Source organism: Nipponia nippon, unplaced genomic scaffold (genome assembly GCF_047370975.1).
Source record: "Nipponia nippon isolate SJK-2023a ecotype South Korea unplaced genomic scaffold, ASM4737097v1 scaffold_5, whole genome shotgun sequence".
Classification (NCBI taxonomy): Eukaryota; Metazoa; Chordata; class Aves; order Pelecaniformes; family Threskiornithidae; genus Nipponia; species Nipponia nippon.
Genome location: NW_028262369.1, coordinates 98218794 through 98231608, shown reverse-complemented (window position 1 = coordinate 98231608; position 12815 = coordinate 98218794). Strand labels below are relative to the sequence as shown.

Genomic DNA, 12815 nt, shown 5'->3' with positions numbered 1-12815 from the left:
TAAAGCACAGAGCATTTATTTCATGGCATCTGATCAGAGAAAGTTTCTTATTAAAAAGAAAAAAAACAAAACAAAACAAAACCCAAACAAACCCCAGATTAAATCCAACAGTCACTCATTAAACAAATGCTATTATCAGAATGTAGCTGCCCGGTGACAAGTAGCCACTACTGCAGCTTCAGTGAGGTGCTGTGAGAAGATCACTTTTCAAACAGCTATTAGCAAGTACTGGCCTAAACACGGGTTATTGCCCGGTAGAAAAGACAACAGAAGCAAGTTTTGAGTAAGATGAGAGGCGGACATGGGAGATGGTGGTATGCGGCAGGGGAGAATGTCAGCCATCCTTGGTAGAAGTTCCCAAGGGAGAAAGGACTGTCCAAAAAACCAAACCACCACCAATCTCGGGAAGGCTCTTTCCTGAAACTGCAATAACCTTTCCCTTCTCTGCTGTGAATTTTGAATTTTATCAGACTAGATTGGTATCAGGCAGTGTTGTAATAATCTTAAAAAAATAAAGTAATTAAGAGGAACAGAATGCAGCCCAGGGCCCAAATTAGCACCCAGAACTAGATTTGCACAGGGAGATTCCCCAGCCCTTACAACCACACGGTGTTTTAATAACTGATATCCCAGCAGAATGGCTGCTGTGCCAGTATCTCTCACCTTTAGCTTGTTCGGACAAACTGCTTTCGTGACTTCTGTAGAATCTGTGCTGTTGCTTTTTTTAATATACTTGAAAATAATTTTTATATGTTTATATAAACATCCTCTAATTTGATTCTACAAACCACGTAAGGCAGATGAGGTACCATTACCTTGAACTTGAACTTGCACCCCACAAGTGGAATGTTAAATTGACACGTACCAAAAAGAGACTAAGAGAGGGTCACGTCTTCAGGTATACCACGTAAAATAAATTCACATTTACTCTATAATCCCAGTGCGCCAGTGTCTGGAAACCAGTCTGTTCTCTGACAGTAGCAAAGAGGGAAGAACCACTGTAATCTTTTCAAAATGTTTGACTTGTAGGCTTAGCTTTAAAGGATGGATACAGGACCTGCCCTTTGAGCAGACTCAAATTTTGGAGCAGCCACGTTACCTTGGATAGCTGAGATCAAGCATCTGATAATGCTCTCAATCCTGCCACTCGTGGATGAAACGCCAGTTAGAGGGTTATCCTACGCAGTCCTGCACCCACAAAGAGCTGGGAACTACAGAAACAGCTGTGATGATGAGTCTAAGGAAGATGCCATATTATTTGAGCCAGGCACAACAGATGGAGACAGTGGACTTCAAGCAAAAACGATGACCCCAGCCAGAGAAGAGCGCCGGGACCTGAACACCCACCGGAGGCTCTGCAGCCACGAAGCTATGAGCTAAGGAAAACGTGGCCGTCAGAAACTATAGCCAAAATGGATTTTCTTAGTTACCAGTTGAAAGAAGGAACATCAACACTAAGCTCACATCTAATGAGTACTCCTTACGTAGGCACCAAAACTCTTCCTATCTGGCCTTAAACGAAGTTTTAAGTCTAAGGCAAAAACAGTACCTGCAAACACGGTTTTAAGCGCTGAGAGGATACACATAATGCTTACCACGTTAGCTAGCTCAGTGATACAAGGTACGTAGGTCTGTATTTCCCTCTATTTCATAAGCTTTCAGCTCCATTTCTGTGTATTAAGTTGAGCTCTGAATTAGTGCAATTTGCCACAACAGGTTTATTCACATCAAGACAAAGCTGGGGCAGCATTTTTCAAAAAAAGGATTAGATGACTGTAACTACTGCCATCTGCACTTATGCATGTTTAGACTCTGAGAAGGGTAATCACCACACTTCAGGGCATGATCTGCAGGGGTCAGAAAGATAATCTTACGCCCATCTTTCTGTTTTTGACATTGCCCAATTGGGTAGGTGCATAATAGAGGATATTAGTCTTCCCTGAAGCGTTAGTTATTCATCACTGCCAAAGGCAGCTTTACAGATGTAAGATTATGAGCCAGTCTAGTATGGCAACCTGTTCTTTCAAACTCTGAAATGCACTCCGCAGTCCAGAGCTTGAACACTACATTGTATTTCAGATACAAATAAGAGATAATCTAGGAGTACGCCACAAGATTTCATGGAGCAATTCTGGAAGTAGTTGTTGTTGTTGTTGTTGTTGTTGTTGTTATTATTATTATTATATTAATAATAATATTGAATATTATAATTAATAATACCACCACCACCACCACCAAGGGCCTACAGACCACTAAAGATAGTCAGTATTTTATAGAGGGGTTTTTGTTTGTTAATTTTCCATTTAAATGACAGAAATTACAATATCTTGCATTTAAACCTAGGGCAAATGTACAGATATAAATCAAGGATCGCTCCTACAACTGCTGTTAGTTTTCAATCTATATAACCCAAGACAGGCCTAAGGATTTCAGTCTTAACTTCTCTATCATTTGGAAATACCAGTGTAATCGTCTTAGGCTGCAGGGAAGGTAGACGCATTTCTTTATCGACACACAACAAGGCCACTTTGACTGACATAGGAAAGAAAATGCTTCTCACAGACACACTAATTTATGAGCAAAACAAATCAAGAGTGTGAAAACAACTATATTTCAAAATTTTGAATAAGCAGCAAGTTCAGTCTATTTATACATCTGATTTTTCACCTACTTATTGCAAGCATCTCCTCCCATTTTGCTTATCAGCATGTACTCCTAGTTTAAAAAATGACCGATAAAGACTTCTTTCCATGAAGCTAGCCAGCAGATACATTCTGCAGGATGGAGCGGACCTTCCTCCGGCTTGAGAGCTGCCAGTGGAAACACCTCCTGGCCCCAGCCAGCATCCTGGCGGGAGAAGCAATCTCCCCCTTTCCCCAGCTCAGACGGTCACCTCCGAGATGATGATCTGTAAGTCATTACGGTTCAAACGAGTTGGGTTAGCTTAAACACCGAAATAACAGGTCTTGGCCAACCCAGCACATTTAGATTGCAAGGGCGTAGGGAACATTTACAAAATGCAGCCCTGCCATGAGATCTAAGAGTCCACAATCCTCCAGCAAGAGCACTGAGGGCAGGATGGGATTCAACCAGCAGTGAACGTGTCACATGTATAAACTTCGAACTAACTTTTTTGACTGCTGGTGAGGTCCCAGTCCACAGCACAGCGACTTTACGTAACTCACTGGTTAATAAACAGCACTGCTACAGTACAATGCTTTTTATTTTATCTCAGCATTTCAAATAAGCCGACCATTTTTTCTCACCACACTTCTGAAAGATGGGATTTGTTACCGAACCATTCTATGGACTGTGAGAAAAAAAAAGAGAGAAGGAAATAGAGTTCAGAACTTATTTTAAATGCTCTGATAATTTAGTTTAAAGCTGGACTACCTGACACTGAAAATAACTTTTTCTAGACATGCTGTAGGGTTTACAGAAACTTTCAAGTGGAAACCTTCATCCCGGACTTTCCCACCACCCCCACTTGACTTATCGCCATCCTTAAGAGAAGAGAATTCCACCTTCCATAGGTACTACAGTACCTGGCTAGACCGAACCATGGGGAAGCTCAATGTGCTTGAATTTCTCAGGGTGAAACTGGTACCCTTGATAACGCTATCATTGCAGTGCTGTTTGCTCGGAGAATTCTTTACAAACTGATCAATTTTCACAGCAATTCACGGAAATAGAAAAGTCATCATTATTCCCACTAATGAGACAAGAAATAGGTAGAAAGAAGATAAATTATTTGTCTAGAACCATTCAGCAAGTCAGAATGTAGCTAAAGCCTAGTTCTTCTAACAAAAAGACCCATGCTCTAATCCTTCACTGCCCATTTCCAGATCTGTAAAGTGATATTAACAGTGGGTTTTTAGTTTATTTCAAGCAGGTTTCACACAACAGCTTAGATTTGTTTAAATATCAAAGCAAAATCTAGGCAAAAAGCACCAAATGAACACCATTTTACCCTGATTTGGTTCCTCGCCAAAGCCTGTAGTTCAAATCGGGTACATCAAAAAGCCCCAAGCTTCAGGCAAGAAATCCCAATCTAGTTTGTTGGCACAGCTAGAGCGGTGCCATTTCAACGTGAAAACGGATCGGGGCTGGAGCCTTGCATTCCGCCTTCTCACGGGCACCAGGTTCTGAGCGAGAAAAACAACAAATGCAAACAGTTATACTGAGCCTTCATTTCAGCATTTGGCACTCTGAATAACCAGCCCGGTACTCAGATCTCTGCTGAAAACACATGCAAGGTCTAGAAGATGAAGCCTCTTATTTAGACTAAAGATTCTCACAGCAATTAATGGCAAAATAACTGCCAACAACGCACGCATCATACAATACAACTCAAACCCGAAGGAGAGCTGCAATCTGAAATTCCTGCTGAAGTTTATTGGCGTGGCACTATCGTACGTACCTTTTCACCACGTCTGGACGGTTAGGCATGCACCTCATCCAGAAGTCCTTTGAGTCACACACATAAATAACCGAAACATTCCTTTCCTTTGAATCCACAAAATCCAGCTACTGGATATGCAGAAAGCAAATACTGAGGAATTTAGATTTAAAAAAAAAAGGGGGGGGAATTTTCTGAAGTATGAGAATTTATGCAGCAAAATTTGTTTTAAGGTGGAGGACTTTTGTTCTAAAGAACCCCTCAAACTAGTAAGGGTTTTTTTGGTGTGGCTTAGGGCCCATTTGGACTGAGAAATGACAGCCCTTGACAATTCTTCACCCTTCAACTCCCTTGCTCTCCTTGAGAGACATTAAGCACCCTTAATATGTAAGGTGGCGTTGTTCTCTTTCTCTCACCTCTGCTACAGAGTTCCTTACCTGCTGCCTGCACTGGAAGTGTCCGGCAGGGATGGGTAAGATGTGTGGCTCTACCGCATGCATAACAAGTCTTGGTGACTTCTGTTTTGTAGCCCAAGTTTGCGACTCCTGATTTCAGACAGGGCTCTCCTCCGTAATTGACACAACTTGTATAAACAGTATGAAAGGAAACGTTCCTTTTCTCCCACAACTGAAGCTTGGGCAAATGGAAGACAAGGCAGGACGAGATCGTGATAAATCGACTGCGTGGCATGAATCAACCCATGAGTTAGCAAGGTACAGGTGTCTCTTCTGCAGAGCTCCCAAGGGTGCAGGAAAAGGTGCCCATTCTTGTAACACAGCCTCTCTCCCCTGCAGCACCTCGCACCTGCCAAACGTGCGCCTCCCCGGCACAGAGACCACATCTACCCTCACCTTGGCTACGCTCTCCCTCTTTTCGCTCTGCCAGATACAGCATCCAGCACCTGGTGCCGGCCAGAGGACGGAATTCATCAGAAGTATTTGGAGGATCAACACAGCGGATCCATCCTGTATAAGCTGATTACAGGATTTACCGGACTCCTGACAGTTAACATCGCACAGCCAGAACGCCAGATGCCAAGCGTTGGAGATATGGCTCGGACAAAACCGGGCTAAGGCAAAAGGCCCTGAGATTATCCGCTTTGGAGGGGATGTGACTGGCTGCGAACAGAATGCTGCAATTACCACGCTGGGAAATGCTAATTGACTTAAAGCAAGTAACGCGTGACGAGGAGAGGGAAAGACTCTCATCAGCAACACTGGTCGCCAAGTTAATCGTGGATTGACTAGAAAAGCAAAAGTATTACTGTGCAAAGACTGATGACTCACCAGGCCGTGCCCGCCGTAACAAACAGGACAACTCCCTTCACCCATGCTATACAATACTCATCTACAGTCACCTCTGGAATTCACCTGCAGGACCGTACTGCTGGTACCCGGCCCGGCCGCGCTCGGCCGGGCACCGGCTGGCACTGGCGACGCGAGGCAGACGCACCAAAATGAGGACGCACTCTTTCAGCTTTGAATTCTCTTCCTCTGAGCTGGTGTACGTGTTCCTCAACGCGAGGGAGGCCTTCATTCTCTGTCATCGTAAACCTTTAATTATTTTGTCCTTTTCTTAAAAACTCGTCTGAGGAGAGGCAGAATGGGGCGCTGCAATCAGGAGGGTCATGGTTTAAAGTCAAAAACTTGACCCTTAGAGGTTCAAAACCAACCTGAGAAACAGCGATCTCAGCATTTCGTATTTTATTATTTTAAGCGAAAACATGTTTATTGAGGGAGGGAAACCTGACTCATTATCCGAGCACCTGGGATTACCAGCGCTGTATTCATGAAAGCGGTTGCAGTACATGGCTCTCTGCAATTGCTCTGATCTCTGCATCTGCGGTTCCAGGCTCTACCGCATTACCCTCTTGACAGACGGGAAATCATATGAACCCTGTTTTCCCGAGATTGCCCTTAGGAATCAACCAGCTGAGTCTTGCAAACCAGTTCTATCTGCGTGAACCACGTACACTCATCAACCCCGGGACTGTTTTTATTAACCGTATTACCAGAGCACCCATAGGCCTCGCACAGAACCAAGCCCTCGGCGCCCTCGACACCACACAAACGCTGCCGGCTGTCGTTCCAAGGAGTTCACGGCCTCATTCGACGTAAGAACACGCGTCCGTGTGTCGGAAGCGCGTCCCAGCGGCCCGCGTCCGCTCCCAGGAGAAACGCCAGGCGACGCGCAGCGCGCCCGCAGCCCGCCAGCCTGAGCCCGCCACCCCGTGCGGACGGCCAGGGTGGGCGGCTGCTACTTGCGTTTGCTTCGTTATGCACGTATTTTAATGCTTTATTTTCTACGGTGAAGCCTAACGCGCTCGCTTTTAAGAAGAGTGAAAAGTTTGCTGACATACCTGTGAAAAACGAAGAGCAATTTTTTTTTTTTTTTTTTTTTTTACAGCTATATAATCATGGAGAGCAATGTTGTAATACCTGCAATTTTACAACGTACCTATAAAACGCGGTTTACGTTCTGGACCCGAAGCACTTGACGCTGAACACCCAGCGCTTCTCACAGTCTCACCCTCGCTCCCCCCCGCAAGCGCCCCGCTCAGTCTCCCTAACCCCGGAGGCTGAGGTCCAAGCTCCGGCTCCCAGCTACCGGCGGGGCCGGGGGACGCCGGGCTCAGCACCCGCCTGGGGGGCCGGGGCCGAGGGGGACCGGCAGCAGGGAGCCGGCCCGGCGCCTCGGCCCGCCGGCGGCCGCCCGCCCTTCCCGCCTCTCACCCGCGACGCCCTGAGGGGAGGCGAAGGCGGCGCCGCTCCCCGCCAGCCCGGCTCCGCGGAGCGCCTTCCCCTCCTCGCCGCCGCCCGGGGCGGGGGACGCACTCACCCGCTGTGCCGGCGGTCCCCGGGGGCGGCGCGGGTCCGGCGTGCGGCGGCGGCCGGTGCGGGACAGCGGCGGCGGCGGCCCGGGCTCGGCGGGAGGCGGGCGGTGCCGGCCGCCCGGCGGAGGTGGGGCCGGGGCGGGGAGCGAGCGGCTCGGACACCCCCGCGCCCGCCCCCGGGCGGTGCCGCGGAGCCGAGCCCGGCGGTGGCGGGGCCGAGGCGGCCCTGGCGAGGGGAGCGCGCCCCGGCTCCTGAGGGGACGGCGGGGGCGAGGTCGCGGTCGCCCCCGAAGCGCCGCTGCCCCGGCGCCGGCTGAGGGGGCCGCGCCTCGGCCCCGCGCTCCGGCCGGCAGCGCGTCAAGGACGAGCTGATCCAGCACCGCCGTCGGGTAGCTTAAGCCAAAACTACCGCACAAATCCAGCCTGCGCTGAGTTCAGCTCTGCCCGAAGACAAATTTAAGTATGAAAGTTTTAGCTAAGAAGTATTTTCACCAACAGTGATAGATGCGCAGTGAGGTCTTTTCTGTCCTTTGCTTTTCACTGTACTCTTGTGTAAGCTGAATCTTGGAAACGGACACAATAATTCATGTTGTTTTGATAGAGTTAATTAGCTGATGCAATCCAACATTCTGAAAATGAAACGTAGGGAGACACTTGCCAACAGCCTGCTCTGCGATGGAGTTCGTCCTCCAGGCACAAGCTTTATCTCGGAGATCTTACAGGGTGCATCTTTTTAGATCATGGAGAAACCTCCGGCGTGGCCCCGCGCAGCGTTCGCCTTCGCCCGCGGGAGCGGGAGCGCTGGGGACTCCCCGCCTGCTCTGCCCAGCGCGGCCCGGCTGCGCTGCAGAGCCTCTCCGTCCCCGAAGCTCTTCGTTCCGCGTGCCGCAGAATAATCAACAGTTCGTTCTGATTTAGAAATAATTGACTCCCAATTTTTCATTTCTAAGTCTTCTAGGACAGCGGTCTGCCCTACTAAATATACTGCATTTAATATGATTAATATCATGATTATATTAGCGCATCTGTGTAGTTAGTGCATCTAAACGCATGTGCCTAGCCCTTGGAGACCTGTGCTTGCCATGCTGACCATTGGCCACCATCGGCCACCCGTTGCCAGCAAGACCACCGACAGAGCCCGGCTGTAGGTGGCTTCCAGTGCTTCTGGGTCCCTCGCAGGGCCCAAGCGCAAGCAGCGTGAGCATGCGTACGCGATGATGCAAAACCGCGTCGTCCTCATTAGAAATCTACTCAGCAGCAAGAACAGAGGAATCCATTTCTACAGAAATTCTGGAGCGCCATCAATTTGCATTGCTGAGTAGAAAACTAACAATGTAATTGAGAAATGCTTAGAGTAATAATTACTGAAAATAAGCTGTCTATAAAGCTCCCGAGTATGACTTAAGGGAGGTAGCGAGGACGCAGGAACTTTTACTCCATTACACTGTATATAAAGTGAGTGTCATATTCCTAGAAAAATGGAAGAGTCCCCCTCGTCATCCTCCAGGCTACGGAAAAAGAATAGGAAGAAGGAAGGTTTCCATGGAGAGGTAGTAGAGAAGATGCGATTATTTATCCAAAAAAACCCCAAAACAACCAAACCCCTGTGTTCATTCCCCAGCGAGTCATCCAAGCCTTGTAATTACTTTCTACACAGGTAGAGGGAAAGCCAAACTCCAGCCTCCTCGGAGGCGGGCTCCAGGCCGCGCTCAAGCCTGGTTCCATTGAACGGGTCAGCGGAACAGAGATCTGTCCGTAACGTGTCACACAACATGCACACCGCAAAGTTTAGTTCAGCTTTATTTTCCACTGTAACGGTTTTCGAATGATACATCATGCAGTCTGCCAGTGTATCCATCCATCTCTGATAGAGTTTTAGAACGAAGATAAAAGACTTATCTCCACGGGATGGGGGAAGGAGGGTTCAGGTCTGCTATCAAGAGTTTAATACATTTCAGCATCGTTTGATGCAATGGCAAAAAATTTCCCCTTGTTACCAGCAAAACGTGTCCACAATTTATTTTTTCCTAAATTGAACACTACTGTAAAGATACATAGAGCCCAGAGAATACACATCTGCAGTACACGTTACACACTTTACAAACTAGACATGTATAATTCTACAGAATGCCTCAGCCCCCGTGGTTCTCCCACAACGAAAAGTGTTTCAATGGACAAGATGGTGAGAGCGAGAGAGGGACCGGCGGAGCGGTGTGCCGCCCTGCACGGCGGACGTTCTCCAGTGCGCTTCGCAGTTCGTACAGGCACAGTGAAGACGAAAATCAAAGCAAGGGTAAAGGAAGATTATCCCGCCAATTTAGCTTTGGATTCCCTCCGTTTCCAGTTGAGATGCACTTCATTCATGTTTACACAACGTCTTGCTTCTCCAATAAGAGAACTTTGATTAGGCCGCCGTTTCCTTTTGGGCCTGCATGACCATTTGGTTTAAATACCCAGTTATTCAAATGAAACAATGGTCAGCTTCAAATTCTTTTTTTTTTGTTTATTTCCAAGCCTTATTTCTCAAAATTTCAGGCAAATGTGCATCTTAGTCCGTTAGGCTTTACGAAATAAAAGTTACTCATAAGGTTCTGTAGGCAGAAATTATTGTAGTAAAGTTTTTTGTGACTTAATTTTTAAGTTTTCAATGTATTCAGGATAATCGCTCTCACCCTTGTTGGGTTAAATACAAACTTAAAAACGCATCAGCCAAGATCTTTCCAGGTTTAAAACTTTCCTTGCTTTCGAGAAAACAAGTCGATGAAACGTGAACTCAAGGACAAACACAAGATATTTGAACATATCATTAAGAGAAGCTCAAGTGAGCAGGAATTACTTTTTAATTACTAGCAAAAAGAACAATAAGCACTTTAGTTCCACCTGAAGTACGTTCTCCATTTGCGAACAGAATTTCCACCAAAAGTTGTCCCATGCATGACATTTTAGATGTGAAATTTAATTTGCGCTATACAAATCACAACTTGAAAATTAGCCTAGAATAAATATAACACAACATTCAAAGAGCAAAGAAAGTAAGACAGCATCAAGTAGTGGAAATAGCAGGAGATAGGTTTTGATCTCTGAGAGCAGATGCGTGGTTTTCATTTCTATATATAAAATGTGTAAGACTTCAAAATGGTACAAAAGTTGAATATACAATACGCAATACAAACTTAAGTCGCCTCATTAAAATAGGCTTACAAAACAAGAATCTATATATAAGCAGAGTGAGTTCAGTTGACAGAATTAATAATTTCCAATCGAGTAAATACTTCTTTTTTTGAGGATTTCAGCCTAAGCATCTTTTCGGCATTTCAGTTCTAGAAAGTCCTCCTCCAGTCTTGATGTAAAAGTTAACTTGGAGAAGCTCACGTTGTTTCAGCTAGGTGAACTGACTGGCTGATCAGCACTAGCACAATTCAGAGATGTCAAAGCTAACTTATTACTCAAGCTGAAGCAAGCTGTCCAAACTGCCATACCTAACTAACGGCGAGGAACTTAATACAGGGTTTTTTAAGCTAATGCTGCATCTACAATGTACTTCCAGACCGAACTTTGAATTAGAGAGACACAACAGAATTTTTACTACAATACAAAAATCTCTGACAGCAATTAAGTGTGGTATCTTTTCCAAGACAACTGTTTTAGAACCAAAACAAGAGGATCATTAGTTCATAGTAGAAATTTCAGCTCTGAACAGCTGATAAGATAGCACAGAGTAGTTCTGAATTAGTAATTTTATTAAAGATTGCATATGGCAAGTTCACAGTTCATTTTTCTGGCAGTGCACATGCACATAAAGAAAGAAAAAAAATATAAAACTTTGGAAAATACAAAATAAATTAAATACATGCAAATTTGCAACTCCATTAAATATTTTTAGCAAAATGCTCCCCAAAATAGTGCAACATTAAAAAAAACCAGTTAAATTAAGTCCAACTTACTTTGCAACAGCCTAAATAACTTCAGTAGAAAAAAAAAAATCTTAAGTCAATTCACAATCTTTCAAAACGCTCTACATTAACTAAATAGTTCTACGTCTACTAACAAACATGTTCAGAAATTAAAAAAAAAAAACACCTCAATCTCAAAAATTAAATAAGAGCAAATGGCTGCAGAACAGGAGGGCTATGCTCGGCCGTACCCTTCCTAGAATCCACGTGTCCTTACGCCGCGAGGCCGCGTGCTCCGCGCATCCGAAGCAGGAGGAGGTGTGCGTGCGGCGCAGGAGCGGGACCTTCCCAGCACAATTCCAGTGCCACCTTGCTGAGAAGACGGGAACTTTCTGCCTGGCCCCAAGGAGAGATCCAAGCGAGGCGAGCGGGCTCGTCCTGGGCTCCGTGCGCACGAGCGTACCAGCCGTGGGACGACTCGCCTGCTGTGACTGAGGAAGCCATCCTTTGCCCCTTGCAGTGTGCTCTTCACCTCCTAACAAACGTGTTCCCAAATTTGGCCTGCAAAGGACGGCTCGAGTATACCACTCGCACCTCCTTTTGGACTCTCTCTAGATAATTTTTGAAAGGTAGGGGCTGGGGTTTTGGGGGAATTTCTTTTTGTTTGTTTCTTTAAGGTAGCGTCTGTTCTGGTAGGGGATCGTTCACCCCGGTATCTGAATTCCGGCGGGAACAGATGGGGGCTTGCCGAAGGCATGCGGGAAGGGGAAAGGGGGGGATGCTTGTCGGCTTTTCCAAGACAAGATTTCCGCAGCATTCTGAAAGTCTTCAAAACTTCATTGAGAGCAACGCTTACAAACACACGGCTAGCCATCACACTCCAGGAAAACCCACCACTGTAGGGAGAACTACAAGCAGATCAGATCTTAATTTTAAGATAGGTCACACAGATATATTCATGTAACTACCAAACTTCAAAACCTAGATCTATACTAACAGATTTCTCTGCATCCCGTTTGATCTTTACCAGGTACTGCAATAAAGGTTATTTTATACAGTCCAAAGATTTTATCAGGATATTACAAATGGTTCTTTGGGGAAATTTACTTCTGAAAATGTAAGCAGTAAAATTAAACCATATAGCAGCACATTTTCATCCCCTAAAAATATAAAATAATATGTATATTATACAGTAAATCAGTCATGACAGAGCACAATCACCTGCCTTTGATGGCACTTGGTCATTGAATAATTAATTCTTTGATGCCAGAAGTCGGGATTTACTGATGCAACGGAGGACTTCGAAAAAAGCGTCAATCTGAGTGCAGAAGCCCCAACCTAACCAGCGCCAAGGGGTCAAACGCAGTCAGTGAGAGATTCTGAGTGGCAGACTTCCTAGCGTTACTTAGATGGTTATGTTAAATACATTGTACAAGTGTCTGTAGAAGAGTTGAGCCGAACACTTCTGTACACGTGGAGATCCTACGAAGCTCAAAATACCTGGGACCAGTGCATTGCAGATGGCTGTAGGAAGCGCAGGAGGAATAGGATGTGGATCAGGTTGAAGAGGGGGGAAAAAAAATAAACTAGTGACTTAATGACAGTCCTTAACATGCTAAGTGGAATCGACCTGTCAAAAGAGAGCAAGAAAGGTAACGGTAATTAGTGGGTGTCTGAGATTAGAAAGCAG

At 45.8% G+C, this 12815-nt stretch overlaps 2 protein-coding genes across 3 annotated transcripts in view; both read right to left on the bottom strand.

Moving 5' to 3' along the window:
* Nucleotides 1-7321, bottom strand: part of LYPD6B (LY6/PLAUR domain containing 6B) — a 59061-nt gene extending 51740 nt beyond the window's left edge. For both annotated transcript variants that reach the window (XM_087731102.1, XM_087731103.1), the window contains exon 1: nucleotides 7238-7321. The gene's annotated coding sequence lies outside the window, so the exon portion shown is untranslated. The remainder of the gene's footprint in view (nucleotides 1-7237) is intronic.
* A 1694-nt stretch (nucleotides 7322-9015) lies between these two features.
* Nucleotides 9016-12815, bottom strand: part of KIF5C (kinesin family member 5C) — an 87784-nt gene continuing 83984 nt past the window's right edge. The window contains exon 26 of the mRNA XM_087732425.1: nucleotides 9016-12755. The gene's annotated coding sequence lies outside the window, so the exon portion shown is untranslated. The remainder of the gene's footprint in view (nucleotides 12756-12815) is intronic.